This window comes from Lygodium microphyllum, chromosome 2, assembly GCF_053477565.2.
Source record: "Lygodium microphyllum isolate KBCC chromosome 2, Lygodium_microphyllum_v1.1.10, whole genome shotgun sequence".
Taxonomy (NCBI): Eukaryota; Viridiplantae; Streptophyta; class Polypodiopsida; order Schizaeales; family Lygodiaceae; genus Lygodium; species Lygodium microphyllum.
In genome coordinates, this window is record NC_141136.1 from 79,774,777 (window position 1) to 79,788,310 (window position 13,534).

The following is a 13,534-nucleotide window of genomic DNA, read 5'->3' on the forward strand; positions in this document are numbered from 1 at the left end:
TACATGGCTCTCTCCCAAGAGTGACTATCATCTCTTCACATAGCCTCGTCATAAGTAAGAGGTCTCACCAAAATCTATCACCATGACATAATGCATAGAGGGCTCAAAATGATCAAGAGGATGTGAGGCTCTAGTAGAGCATCTCAAAGGTGGTTGTGGGGGCTCTACTGCTTATTCTCTCTATCTAGTATCATGATCCTCCACAACAGGGGAATCCTAGACTAATAAATCATCAATAGTTGTTACAATCTATCTAATTGGGATTGGCTATATACATTAGGGCAAAAAATGCACTTTTGTTAATCACAGGATTAAGGTATCTAAAAGAGAGTTTGCCACAACAATATGGTATTTTTTTCTCCTCCTTTTTGGAGATAGTAGAGTCCACTTCGTGATTATCTTCTCTCTTTTAGCCAAAATCTCCAAACACTGATATGTTTTTGGTAGTCCTGAAGTCCTTATTTATTTATAAAATCTGACAAAACTGGTTATGATAAACATGTTGTGAGATTAATAATGAATTTTTTGAAAGTCGGGAGCTTTTTGCGCCCCTAATATATTTTCATTAGTCTTTTCAGTATTTTTTCTTTGTTCATTCGTCTTTCTCAGTGAGCTTCTTTCTTTCCTCATTTTCATTTTCTCAGCGAGTGCTTTTCTCTGCGAATTCAATCTAAGTATGGCATCCAAAAGGCACTCGTCTCATTTAATAAACTGATGCAATGTCTATAGCCAAGGAGTAGATGGAAATTGGGAGCCCAAAACCTTTTGCATAAACAATTGGGTGACCATGTTGCCCTCTTGCAAAGGATCTCACAAGGTCAAAAGAAGAAAAAGAGAGGATATAAAACATCACTAGAAAGGATGTATCATTGCTTTCAAAATTATGCATGAAGGGTGATTAGTCAAAGTGCAACATGTTTACATGGCCAAGGATATGCACTTGTCTCCTAACGAACGTGTTTGCCAGCAAACACATTGTAAGTCTTAATTTAATCATATATATGATATTTTTTTTATTTAAGCAAGCATTAATATCGAACTTTGGTTTTAGATATATTTCCATCAACAAGTACTGAATGGCAACCTGTGGAGAGTCTGAGTGAAACTTTCAATGCGATTCATAAGGCATTTGTTGACATTATATATGCTGATGAGACCGTTGGTTCTTTTAGTGACATAAGAATTTTTATATATTATGCACAATATGTGGTTTCATAAAGAGGGTACATATGGACATATCGAGGATTTGCCATTGCCAAGTCTCTCTCAAGAAGAATATGCATGTCATGGTTTATCCCCTTACATATCTTTGTGGGCTGCTTCAAAATAGCAAACTTACATAAAACAAAGGTATCTTGGCTAAGTAGAAATTTTGCATAAGCAAAACTAGATAACATTATAGGAAAGCTTTGGAAATCTAGAGTAGTTGACCATAAGGGCGACACCATGAGGTGCATTGTATGCCCCCAATCCTTGTCTCTGTGTTATACTATAGCATGACAAACTCTTGCTTTGGGTTTTGATTATAGGAGATACAAACTTAAACTAGGCATTTGGATTCCCTTGGATTCTGATATAGATTGTGTGCCCTTCAATCTTAAGGTGCAAGTTATAGAAAAGGAGATAAATATCACTTCCAATTGGAATCTTAAAAATACAAGGGATACCTTAGAGATACTAGACTGTACATCCCCAAAATATAAGTTCAAAGTAAATGGTAAAACAGTCAAGAAAAGAGCTTAAAGGACTTTCTCTTGTATGAGTTACTTGCCTCCCACAATTGTAAGCTTCGAGCCATAAATATGAAAACATTTATGACATTTACATTTGATAAAAAGCTTTTCACTAAATGAAGAGTTACAAAATTAAAGTGTAGATATACACGGATCTTGCTTCATTTGCATCTATTTGTCTTCTTTCAGCTTTGTAACTTCTTCATCACTTTCTAAAAAGATATCTAATCTCCTTGCAGTGGCTTTTTTCTTTGGTTGGTTGAAGAATTTGACTTGGACACAGTACCTCTTCTCTTTAGGTGGCTAATGAGGAGATGGATGAGAAAGTGTTGGCATTTCTGTCTTTTTGAAGCTTACCTTACTTGTCTTTCCATATGACTTGCCTTTTTCATTACTCTTAGTTAAGGATTTAAGTGGAGGAGAGTCAGGGTCAACAGGCATGATTGCCCTATCCAAAATTAACTCAATGTGTCTCTCTCTTATCCACCATGTGTATGAATTGGGGTAATCTGGCACTACAAGGAAAGTTGTAATAAGTTGTAAGGGCAGTAATAGTTCGTACTTGTAGGGAATTAAAACAAAGAAATGGAATGATTATAAAAAATTTGATGATAATGTAGCAGTTGTGAAAACTGAAAGACATGTTGCTCAAAAAAGAATGTGGAAGATACTTACGTTAGCCCCATCTATCTTGAGAATCTTTGAATCTGTTGTCCTACAAACATTTAAAATCACTCTCCATCCACAAGAATACGCATCATTTTGCAAGGGCACTTCTTGTAAGAGAAAGCTATATGGCTTTTGAGAATCAGCAAGATCCTCATATGAGGTGTCCAAAAAGGTAACCACCAACCTGCCAGCATTGTAAATGGAAACATGTTACTAAAAAAACAATCAAATAAAATAAAAAATAAACCAAAAAGTGAGAATTATTGTATTCAACACACATTTTTGATTGGCCATGGATACCAATAAGAGAGTTCATAAGGATAATTTCTCTAGTGAGAATTTCAATATATATTAAGCACCAATGTCCTCTGCAAAGTAAAATGTTAGTAGGCAATGCATACTACTAAAAAGAAGTATACATTAAGCCCTTTGCAAAATTGCATACCTTTCGACGTAAGGAAAAAAAAATATTATAGTTTGTGATTGGATCAAACGTTCTGAAAAATAATTCTATGTTTGAACGAGATCTTGAAAACAATTCCACTAATAACAGTGGATCAACAATAAATATATTTTTAGATATTTCTTGGCTCAAAGAAGCAATCAATGCCCTAAAACCAATAGCAAAAACAATGGAATGTCAATTGCAGTGAACAACATTATCATTCCATTTTATTAAAAATGAGTCAAAAAGCCTTACCTTATGCAACAAAAGACTACAAAATCTGAGAATTGAATATCTTTCCTAACAGACATGGATTTGTCCTCGGGGAAAATACTAAGATAGTCTTCTTCTGAAAAAGTCCAAGAGACATTCACAACCATTTGCTCGTATACCTCCCCCATTCTCTTCAGATTGACAGGACCAAGGACAGCAATTTTCCTCTTGCAAGCTTCATCCTTTGACTCTAAAATCTCTTGTGGTCGTTCTCAATCGGCAAGGGTTCTTGATGGGTAGACACTTGTTCAGGAGGATGGTCTTTGGAGGGTATAAATGTGTCACCTCCTGAATCACTGGCCATTTTACTCTACTATACAATTTTGGAGAAACATTAAGGATCTCAAATGCTTTTTGATCAAGCAAGGGCCTCAATACCTTGTTGAACCTATACTTGATTCTGCTAACCATACTAAAGTCTTTGTTCATCAAAGTCACTCTATGAGTGTGGGTAGCAACGATGTAAGCATCGTTCATAAAATCAATGACGAAGTCTTTAGGAGCCTCTTGAAGGCAAAGAATGGTTGCAAGCTGCCTTTTTTTTTTCATGCCAACTTCATTCGACACCCTTGATAATCTATAAGAAATATCTTTGACAACTCTTATAAATGCTACCTTTGGAATCACATGTTGGGTAGCTCTTTGTGCCTTCCTTATCTCACTAAAACATTTCTGAACATAATAAAATCTAGACTTTCTCTTTCTCTTGGACTTGGAAGGGTCTTCTTCTGCATGGGCATAAGAGGGTCCAGGTTGCTCTGTCTATTGAATAGAGGCTCTAAGGGAGGTTGGAAACTTGGCAATTGTAGGGAAGGACTATACATGATGAAGCTTACTATGGGCAGGAGGAGACACTGTCTCTGCACTTGATTGTTTAGATTATATGAAAGGAGACTGAGGGCAACCAAGGGTATGTGGGATCTCAGGAGGGAAAGATTGAGGAGTTGATGGTCTTGTCTCTTCCTCGCTCTCTTTGCTATCTAAATACACCTTCCTTGCAATTTGCTTTGTCCTAGCCATGACCTGCTGGAAAATAAGATAAAGTTCAAGTTAGAACATTTTAAAACCATATTAAAGAAACCTTAAACCCAAAACAAAAACTACAAATACAGCATGATAGGAGTGAAGCACGCATTTAAAATTAGGCTTCTTGTGTTGTATTTGTAGATGAAAAATACGGCACGAGAGGAGTGCAGCCCGCGTTTGAAATCAAGCTACTCGCATCGTATTTGCGGGGCGTGAGAGGAGTGAAGCGCACAATTGGAATTATACGGATGACGATACGACGTGATTGGAATCATAAGGATGATGATATGCCACGATAGGCGAAAAGCTAAGGTTGAATATGAAGCTTCTCGCGTCGTATCTATGGAATACCAATACGATGCGATGAGAGAAAAGTGATGGTTAGAATAAAAGCTCTTCACGCCGTATTTGCGAATTCCCGATACCGCATGAATGCAGTCAAGTGCAGGATTAAAAATCACCTTTTCGCGTCGTATTTGCGAATGGTCGATATAGGGCGATGCGACTCGATGCTCGTAGATTCGAAAAGTGTGTTACATAAGCTGGCATTGAACTTTTATACCTACAAGAATGGCGACACTATTTAATCGGTTAGGGTTTGCGTGGGCCATCCATGTGGCTGTCTATGTGGCTTTCCACATGCCATATATTTGCATGTCTATATAAACAAGTAATTAGGATATTATGATTTTTTTAGCAAATTATCAAGCCTAGCTAGAATTGAGGTCCAAGTCTTTCATATGTCAATTTGCGTAGTTTCGTGTAGTATCCCTCGATTTCGCGTCGTATCGTAGATCTGCAAACATGAAGCAAGGATGTATTGTCCTTTAGGTCGCTTGTCAAATTTTGCACCATATCTTAGATCTGCAAATACGAAGTGAGGAGGCATTGTTTGTGAGGTCAGGTGCACACTTTTGTGTCATATCTTGCTTTCACTCATGTCTGAATCTAAGGATGTTGCAGGCTTCCAAGAGCAGGTAACCCCTAATAAGAAAAGAAGAAGATTGTCGTCATGGTCAACAAGGGCTTCTGGTTGTGTTGCCTTCTCTCCTGAAATTCCCACAACTTCTTCCCCTTGTTCAGCAGCACAAGTGTGGGAATGCCTAGGAAGTCGCCAGTCAAAGGCAAGTCACCATTGAGGGTTTCTAGATTGTCTCAGATCACAAAGGTTTCTCCATCAGAAAGGCTCCTAGACTTTCTTCTTCATAATGGCATGGAGTTATCTTATTATGAAACTGCAAATGATATTTTCAACCCTGATTGGGATTTAGGCCATGTATTGAACTCATGCAAGAATTTTTTCCTGGAGGAGTTTGCTAAGTTTGAAAGTCTTGCATTTTCAGTAGTTGAAAAGGATGCCAATGAATATGTTCACATACATATTGGGAGCTCACCTTCAAAGAAGGCTTTGTTTTTAAGAAAGTGTACATCTCATTCGCTTGACAGGCTTTGTAGCTCAAATTTGTTTTATTCTACTCATTCTAGGAAATGCAAGCTAATGTCCAAAATAGCTGCATTCATTGCGTATACTCTTGTTAAATATCCTGTTAAATTTGATGAACAACAATTAGAGGGCCCAAAACGTTCTATCTTTTTCCTTTTGGACGAGGTAGCAAATTGACAAGGTTGCAGAGGAATGTTTGAACCCTGAACAAGAAGCATATATTTCTGGCAAACTAGATGTTGCCCAATTCAAAGCTGAGACCATTATGCAGATCTTCTATGTGACTCTTCTTTTTATACAGTTGCTTCACTTCCAACTTTCCCTATTAAGGACAAGGAATACATACTACTAGCAGACATCCAAAGGCTCTTTAATCTTAGGGAGGATTATTGTCTAGCCATCATTGCAGAGGCTTCTGATGCTGCAAATGGCATTGTTGACGTCGAAAATGAATCGAAAGAAGAGTTACTTAAACTTGACACCGAAATTACGGATGACAAGTTTATTGACGCAGGGGATACTCTTTCTCTTTGTTTTCTCATAAGGCAAAGAATGCTGAGAAAGAGTATGGGATTATTGAAGAGGAGTTCCACGGCCTTCAAGACCAACTTGGAATTTCCCATTTTGGAAGAGAAGAGTCACAGTATGTTAAAGAATTGGAAGATACCAATGAGGCACAATCATCAATTAACATATGGAATCCAACTAAGCTAGACAATGATGAAAATCAATTGGTACTATTATCTCGATTTTTGTAAGATATACAAAAATATTTTTTATTTTAACATTCATTTGACATTTATCTTTTTTAACAGTTGGAGATTGAAGATTTCGATAACTTCTTGGGACGGGGTAAAGGGACAATAGTTGGTATTAGTTCACTGAAAGATGTTGCACTTGACCATTACTTAGCAAGGATTGATCTACATGTTTTCTTGGTATTTCATAACATCTTCTTAGAGTAAGCAACATGGCCCTATACTATGTATCAAGGCATTTACAAGGCTACTTGGTTTTTCTGGGTTACATTACAATGCATACAAAGTGATGTTTTTGGAGAAGATTGCAGCAATTAGAATTTTTGGTTATGGTCCTAGTTTCTCTACTTCTAAAGTAGGCTACTTTCTAGCCCTCTCACCTTATGGTTTGGCAGCAAACCGAACTGATATAAAATCGATAGTTGGCTACAAGAGAAGAAAATTTCTGCATTATAGAGGAAATATACCGGAGGGGGAGGATGATGTGAAGGCTCCTTAGAGCTAGCTTTGTACTTTTCTTTCTTAAAAAATACTATGAATTCTCAAGTTGAAGTATTCATTCTTTGAAGCTGTCGTCGAAAAAACCAATTGAATAACTCCTCAAGAGCATTACTTTTTGTAACTCCTCCTCCATGTCTTATGCTTCGAAAAAAACTTGTATGCGCTTGATAGTGAGATTTTTCCATGCCTTGGCCGCTATAAGTTGCTAGGGAACCTTGCTCCTCCACAAAGTAAGGCCCATGGATATGAAGGATATGTTGCGAATTCATAAGAGTAACGATCATTTTATGCCAATGGAAATTTTATCGAAGAAAGCTTGGATTAAATATTCTCTCTTACCAAATAAAATGTGATATCGTTTTCTCCCCATGCCTCCTTTATTGCTTGAACAAGATTTGTAATGGCACATTTGAACTCTTCTGGACACATATAGGTTTTGGTTTATTGCTTGAGGAGCTTTAGGAAGGTATCGAGGTGTCTCCAAACCTCCATCCTTAGAAACACAAGTCGTGGTGTAGTTGCAACGTTTGTCATTATCCCACATAACTCTCTCCAATGCTCCCAAGTAATACTCACATGTTTTCCTATATGGTTACCTAAAAAACGTCTAGCTTTTGAGCCTTCCATTGAGACATCAACCAAGACATCTCTTGTTTTTCGTGAAAGTGTTGGATCTTTTCTTAAGTGAACTTGAACTCCATGAAAACCCATTTTGGAGAGTAATGCCTCACATTTGTCAATACACTCATCCGATAAAAACAAAGGCTTAATTGAGTATGCATAGTCGAGATGCAACCTGAGAAGTTTATCAATAATTCTAATATTTGCATGCAAAGTACATATATGAATATTTGTAAGAGGAATTGAAAGATTAGGATCCCATATATGTTCCTTGTTTTTTTTTTTAACTTAGATCTATAGAGTCTCTAGTTGGGGCTCTTCTTACAAGGCACAAGTTGCTCCAATCTTTAGACCCAACACTTTCCATGCAATAAATACAAGAAGGATATTTTGCATTTGTCCCATTACATATTCCAAGCATACATTTGATTGTTTTCAAGTCAACGCTCATGTATCATTTCAAATTAAAATTACCAAGCCCATGAACAACCAACATTTCTCTTTCACTTTGAGACTTAATAATGTTTGGAATACTTGTATGAGTAAACAACCATTTCAGTGCTTGATGATTCTCAATTGGTACCTGAGCTGCACCAACCCACCAAATCTCCATCTCACACTGGAACTTATGCATTTGTGCTTGACCCCCACCATTGTTGTATTCCAATACCATGTCATGATGCAAATGCTGACTCTTTCCATCTTTTGTCCTTTTTGAATCTATGCTTCATCTAACTTCAAGACAAACTTCAAAACACCATGATATTCCTCTAACGTGAGTCTATACATTTGAACCATTGCAATCTGCACTATTCTTATATCAACCCATATATTGTTAAATACATTGTATTCAAAACTAGATTTTCTTTTTGACTTTTTATATGGCATAGATACTCCAATATGAATGTATTCCCCGAAAACTTGTGGAATCTTACAATTCATGGCAATCCTTGCAAAACTGATACTCTCAGGGCTCTAGGTAACCCAAATGCAATAATTCTATTACATTTTAGATTTTTAAACCATAATCTTGAGATAGCTCGATAACCTTTTCGACTAATGCCTACAATATCACATGTCTCTACAATTTCGTTTGGCTTTATTGTGTCCTTTAATTCCTTGACCAATTCTTTGATAGTTGGGCCTCTCAAATTCATATTTTGAGGTGACCTAAGAATCCTCAAAATATCATTCTTATTCATGGTCTCTTTTAAAAAACAGATTCTCTCCTCACTCTCAAATATTAATACCTGACATGTTAGAGACATATTTATTTGCAAGATTCAATCTTCTTTTCTTTACTCTCATATACAAGCTAGTTACATTTTTTTAATGATCTCTTTCTCTCTCTGAATCCTATTGGAGTTTTCTTCATGTATTGGAGTTTTCTTCGTGTGCTAGCTTTTCTTATAATGACTTATTAGTATTTTTCAAAACGCCAATCTTATTTGTTAGCTCGAAAATGCTTGTTTGTGCAATAAATAATGATTCTCATTTCATTCATCTGAGCTATGTATGTGTATGTAGAGTATAACATTTCACGATAGCCAAGCATCCCATTATAACCTTCCCTCACGTATCTCACGTAGTGGTGAATATTGAAAAAATTAGGAGGTTTACCTATTGAAGGATCCTTCGGAAAAATATTTCCATCCACCCACAAGTCTATATGTTTCTTTCCTTGAGTTCGTAGCCCTCCATCTCATCTATTAGTACTCGATGATGTATACTTCTCCAAGATTAATAAATTGGATCTAGTTGGATGGTAAGTTTGTACTTGCATGTGCTCACATCTATATTACTTACAAAGGTATCGCTAAACATTCTAGCAAATCAACGATCACAGTGATAAAAAAGTAAGCACAAAGAATAGAATGGCGAAAGAGCGTGGAGAAAAAGCATGTGAAAAGAAGAAGCAAGAGTAGACAAACCGCAATATAGGTGGACATTTTTCAAAAATACAAATTATCCCAAGTTCCAAGACAAAAAACGGCCAAAAAGATGACCCTTACATAAATTAAAGATGAGGAACAATTAATGGCTAAGATTCTTAATGAATTCAATATTCTCTCATTAATCACATCTGAGCAACAAAATTTGGCGTTTTCATTCTTCCAAAATCTCAACTAATTAGCAATTTAATCATTTTCTTACAAGTGCCTTTTTTGAAGCGTTTTTTGCCCTAATGGATAACAAGAGGCTACTCTTGAAAGATCACCATGTGTATCTCCACTACCTACTTTGGCCTCTTATACATCTTTTTCTCATGAAACACTAACATTAAAGTTGTAGATAACCTTCTAAGCTTGCAAATCCTAGAGGCAATAGCCCATCTCACCTACATCACCGTATCCAAGAAAGATGTATTTGATGGACTTTGGATCCTCAGATCTAACTTGTTCTATTTTGCTTTGGGAATATGACAAAAAGCCTCACATCTAAAGACTCGCAATACAACTCAAGCCACAGAGCACCTCCAACTAGCAACCATCTCCAATTGTCACCAAGACGACCCTATCTTGATCCAGTTAATCCATGAATCCCTACTGCATGATGATTTGGCCCAAAAATATCAAGAAAAAAAAAACAAGAGATAAAAGGAAATGAAGTTTGTGAGTTTCAAGAAACTAATAAATTGTTATACTATAAGGATCTACTTTACATCCCTCCAGGAAAGTCGAGACTCTAGCTACTCCAACAACACCATGATACCCCAGCAGAGGCAGGATGACACTTTGGAGTTAATAAGACCTTAGAGCTTATTTCAAGAGATTTTTGGTGGTCCCAAATATGAAAATAATTTAAGGAATATATAAAATCATGCGATACCTACATGGCCAAGGTACCTCATCACAAACCACATGGCTTCCTCAACCCTTGCCCATTCCAGCATGACCCTAGTCTTCTCTGTCCATGGATTTCATAACAAATATTCCCAAATCAAAAAAATATGACTATTCTTGTTGTGGTAGATAGACTCACAAAAATTGCACCTTTGATCCCTACCACCAAGACCATCACAAGCCTAGCTACCGCTAGACTTTTCCTCAAATACATTTTCAAATTACATGGACTCCGAGAGACGACACCACTAGTGATGATCAGGTTTCCCATTTCATGTCTAGCTTTTGAAAGAGCCTTTGCAACCTCCTTGGAGTTTAAGATAAGTAATCCACAACCAATCATCCATAGACTGATGGTCAAATAGAACGGGTAAATCAAGTCTTGAAACAATATCTTTGTTGCACTATCAACTACTATCATAAATATTGGCTTGAGCTCTTGCCCCTTTGCAGAGTTTGCCTACAATAATAACATCCATGCATCTACCAAACAAACTCATTTCTTTGCAAACTATGGCTAACATCCAAGGATGAATGCACATCTCTCCAATCAAGTAAAGGACCCAAAGCTCAACACCTAGCAAATATACACCAAGAACTCGAGCAACAAATCCAAAAGGCTCAAGATCAGTACAAGCACTACGTGGACCAACATCATCTCCAATATCTAGCATACAAAGTCAGTAATAAAGTCTGGTTACTCAGGTATAACCTCTAGACAACAAGGCCCTCCACTGAGCTAGACCAACACCAGAGATTTAGGGCCTTCACTATCGTAGCCCAAATCAACCAAGTTACTTACTAACTCCAACTCCCCAACACCATGAAGATCCACCCAGTCTTCCATGTTTCCTTGCTCGAGCCATACCATAGCTCACCACTAAGGGGGAAGAGATCTAATTCCCCACTACCTATCCAGATTGAGAATTGAGAAAAATTTGAGGTCGAGCATGTCTTAAACTCCAAGATCTCTCGAGGGAATACCTTGTTCACACTGGAAAGAATATGACATCAATGATTGCACTTTGAAACCTATAGAATATCTCCAAAGAGCACTTCTCAATGATAAAGAATTTCACAAGAGGAATCCAATGACACTTGGACCAAACCACTAAGCCATTGCTCATGGCACTTGTCGTCGTCGCTAGAGAAGGGGGTGATATCACGGAAATGCCATAATCAAGTGTACGTATTGATTCTTGTTCGTGACATATGAATCCACATCCCATGCGAATGCACCCTTAATAGAACATCATTGAGCCAACCATGCGAATCCACCCTTGCTATGTCATTATAGAGCCTTCTAGAAGATATACCATGACATTGCTTGCATCATCAATGATATCATCATGAAACATTCTAGAATATCTTTAGCCACCCTCTAACACCTATAAAAGAAAAGACTCGCCATAGAGCTCCTCAGTCTTGCCAATGCTAGTCTTGGAATCTCAAGGAGTTAAGACCTCCAAGAAAATAACTTCGAGTTCCAATTCTAGTTCTTGTCTAGCCATGGTATCTAGTATTGTCTTGTCTTCCATTATACTCATGTTGTGTTGTCACCTTGTAATCTTGTAATATGAGATCTTGTCTAGTACTATCTTGTATCTAGTCTATCCCCATCAAGGGAGATCTTGTAATTCCGATATCGTGTATCCATACCCATGGTCTTGCATTATAGGATTTTTCATGTCTTGTTAAGTAATCGTATCTTGTGCCCCTACATGGAATTATCTTGTAATTAGAATTCTTGTAACAAATCTTGCATCTAGTCTAATCTCTCGAGCACAATCTAGTACGTCCATAACAGTTGCATACAATACAAAGGTTTTGCCATATCATATCTTCTCTATAACTCTACCACCAAGAGTAGTGCATGGGAATCTATTAATTAGACGAACGGTAGCAATAGTTGTCTTAGCCCAAAAATGATGTGATAAGCCTGCTTGACTAAGCATACTTTGGACTCTTTCTCGGATAGTCCTATTCATGCACTCTACGACATCATTTTGGGGTGGAATGTATAGGGTAAACAATGATCACATGAATCAAAATATGATTAGTCAAGAGGCAGTAAGTATTGCAAAAATCAATAAGGACTTTCACTCCTTCAAGGGACATGTACCCAAGATGGTAGTGCCAAAAAGATACGTATAGAAGATCAGTCACGGCCAAAACATGATCAATAAACCTAGATACAAGCAAGGGATACATGTTGCCAACTTGACATCTCTAGCAAAAATGAGGTTATAACATAGTCTTCCATGCAAAATCACCAAAGGATACACGATACATGTCATCATCCAATTGTCTAGCTTAGATAAGGATTTTAGTCAAAAGGTGGGACATGACATACATCATGTAATACAAATGGAGCATTGTCCAAACTGTAGTCTCATATCATCTATGCCAACAATGTCACATATATAATCATCATCTAGTCTAACTAAACCTATAATGATACGGTAGATATAAAACCACTAACTATGCAAGGTAACATATAAGATCATTGAAGAAATTAAAATAAATTTTAACAAAGATCATTCAAACCGATGCAAACTCTGAATTCACCATGAGAGAGAGAGACCACTTTCATGGAATCTTTGACTACTGATCTCCTTTGTTTATTTTTATTTTTTTCAAACAAAACAACAAATACAATGGGCACCCAACATTTTCACAGCAATTTTTAATTCGACCACAATTTTTTTCACATGCAGCAATGAAGGAACCTTAAATTTTGAAGTGATCATGGCTCCACTTGGCTGGGCAACAAGATGGATACTGCAAAATGGGATGACATGTTGGAGTTAGTAGTCCAACGCATCTAAGCTTTTGTGGAACAGATTACATGCCAAAAAGAAATTAATGTAAAAAGAGCTTGCCACAGTCCACCAATGACTTCCTGTAAGAGCCAAGATGCACATAAGTCATCGACTCTCGTCTATAAGTTTTGGCAAAAGTGATTGTTTGAATCCTTGTAAAGACAATAGAAATACCTCCATACAGGATAATGCAAATCAATCATGCATGAATACACAAAATTATCAATGAGACCATCCAGCAAGAGATGGTGTTTGTTGCCTGTGCCCAGATAGAAGCTTAGGTAACAGTGCTGTCTTGCAGATATACCCACTTTCTACAAGGCAGTGTCATCTTTTTCATACCCGAGAAAAGGCATGTTTCAGTGCACTTCTAAGTTCTACCACATAAGATTTCCTCTA